Here is a 2,497-nt window from a genome sequence, read left to right as displayed (position 1 = left end):
ACCAAGTAATACCTCAGGTGAGTGAGGGTCGATCCCACGAGGATTGAAGGACTAAGCAACAATGGTTAAATGATTTACTTAGTTAGGCAAACAGAAAATAGTGTTTGAGTGTTCAAAAGACATTAAACAATAGACAGAATATTAAAGGCAGGCAAGTAAATAAGTTGGGAATAAAGTATGGAGAAACAGTTAAGGCTTCAGAGTTATCTATTTTCTGGATTGAATTTTCTTATTAATTATTTTAATCATGCAAGATTTAATTCATGGCAAACTATATGTGACTAGACCCTAATTCCTTAGACCTTTCTAGTCTCCTCTAAAATTCATCGACCGCCAATTCCTTGGTCAATTAATTCCAATTAGAAGGTAAAGCTTAATTCTAGTTTATATGCCACAAAAATCCTAATTACCCAAATATAAGAGGATTATATGTCACGTATCCCGTTAAATTCAGATAAACTAGAAATTTAGGAGAATATATTTTCAAGCTGTTGTTCAAGTAAAAAGCTTTTCCAAGTTATACAAGAACTCAACTAGAAAGAGGGTCATACTTCCGTTCCACCCAAATTCATAAAATAAAGAACGAAAATAATTCTTGAAATATAAATCAAAATATGAATTAAAATAGAAAATAATAGAATCAATCCATACAATAGACAGAGCTCCTAACCTTAACAGTGGAGGTTTAGTTGCTCATGGTTCAGAGAGAAAATAAGGATTGTCCATTGGGCTGAGCTCGAATAAAAAGTTAATTAATGTTCCATTTTTATATCTAATCCTAATAAATTTAAAATCTATCTTCTAAAACTAAAATAATATCTTTTTCTATTTTAAAATAAAAAAAAATAAAGTTTTAAATCATAATTAATAGGAATCAGCGTTTTCTACACTTCGCGCTTGTCACGCGTACTCGTCATTCACGCGTACGCGTCGATAGTCTTCTTCGCGTGTCACGCGTACGCGTCAGGTATGCGCACGCATCACTGAGCAAATTCGCTTTTCACGCGTACGCGTCGCCATGGAAAGCTCCAAATCACGCGCACGCGTCAGGTACGTGCACGCGTCGCTCGTCGCTGTCATCTCCTTTAATTCTTGTGCTGCAGAAACTCCATCAAATCCAACCGAATGCTACCTAAAATAAACAGAATTGCAGAATACTCAAATTAGCATCCATAGTGGCTAAAAGATAATTAATTTCTGATTAAACTCAACAAATTAAATGCAAATTCACTAGGAAAAGATAGGAAAGATGCTCACGCATCATAACTCTTCAAATGCCTCTTCTGGAGCTTATAGCTGGCGTGCCACGCCCAGTAGTAGCGTGCCATGCCCAGTCAAAAATCCTGGTGTTTGCTTGATGTGGCACGCCCTACACACACGCCCAGCACCTTTGCTTACTTTCTTCCTCTTTTGTTACTCTTTTCACCTAAAATCCAAGCAAGAACTCATTTCAAAGCAGAGTCTCAAAAACTTATGATATAGTTCTTAACAATGCATCAAATAAATGAGAATTCATCACTTCTATGGCCCTTTTAGACGAGAAAAAGAGGTAGATGATGCAAGTCATCTTCAGTACATCAAAATTAAACTCTATTTTAATTGTCAAATGAGTAATATAACATAGATAGGGTGGGAAGATTAAAATGGGAAGATAAGCTTACACCTTCTAGACACAATGCGAAAAGAAAATTGTTAGTGAGCCAGAATGTTTTATTAAAATATAACAATTAATAAGTCAGTAAGAAGGTGTTGTCTCTGGTAGCATCTCCATTTTGGTGGCTAAGCTGGTTAAGGAAGATCAACTAATCTAGAGCTGTCATGTGGCATGTTTGTCACAAAATGGAAGTAGGCTTTGACATGATTGACTATGGTAAATTGGTTAATAAATAAAGATAACATTGTTTTGATCATTAATTAAGATTAATTAAGCATGTGAGTTAATCTTTTGCGGTTATGGCTGGGAACCATGCTCATCGACAAAGGGTGGTTATTACGGTTGCAACACCATACGGAGGCGCAATTGGGTTTCAAATGAGGATCATTGCAAGCAATTGAGGAACCAAAATAATCAAGCATTGTTTTTGCATAAGAAAAGTGGCAGCCCTCCTAACAATCTACCTAAAATTATATTTTTGATATTTTGGTTTATTTTTTCTTGAAAAGAGAAACTTAAATTGTATCTTAAAATTTCTTTCCTACCGTACGAATTGGGCACGATAGTTGCTTCTTCGACAGTGAAATTCGAATAGAAAGTTTATGATTGTTAGTTTGATGGAACTCGAGTGTAGGACACTGAAAGCATGAGGATCAAAGAAGGTGATGGTTGGGATGTCACGAATGGTGGTATGATGGGAGAAGATGATGGAGAGTAGAAATCAGCGAATGATGAAGAATTAAATGGCGCCATTTGGGGCTTCATAGGTAGAATCATTTCGGGTCAGATCTCCTTGGTTTGGGGTAGGTCGGTCCTAGATCCTGGCAAAAAAAAAAGGAAAAA

The 2,497-nt window shown here is 36.1% G+C and overlaps 1 long non-coding RNA gene across 2 annotated transcripts; it reads right to left on the bottom strand.

Annotated features, from left to right (window-relative positions):
- Positions 1 to 576: 576 nt before the first annotated feature.
- Positions 577 to 2,497, bottom strand: LOC112754497 (uncharacterized). 2 transcript variants are annotated; one of them, XR_011874382.1, is made up of 3 exons: positions 2,200 to 2,497; positions 1,258 to 1,426; positions 577 to 1,128 (listed from the first exon to the last, which is right to left on the bottom strand). It is a non-coding gene; the product is annotated as an uncharacterized lncRNA (long non-coding RNA). The 2 variants fall into 2 exon arrangements; XR_003178582.3 differs by lacking the exon at positions 2,200 to 2,497 and having other exon boundaries at positions 577 to 1,132.

Source organism: Arachis hypogaea, chromosome 16 (genome assembly GCF_003086295.3).
Source record: "Arachis hypogaea cultivar Tifrunner chromosome 16, arahy.Tifrunner.gnm2.J5K5, whole genome shotgun sequence".
In the NCBI taxonomy this organism is placed as follows: domain Eukaryota; kingdom Viridiplantae; phylum Streptophyta; class Magnoliopsida; order Fabales; family Fabaceae; genus Arachis; species Arachis hypogaea.
Note: the sequence above shows the minus strand (reverse complement) of the source record. Positions and strands in the feature narration are given on the sequence as shown.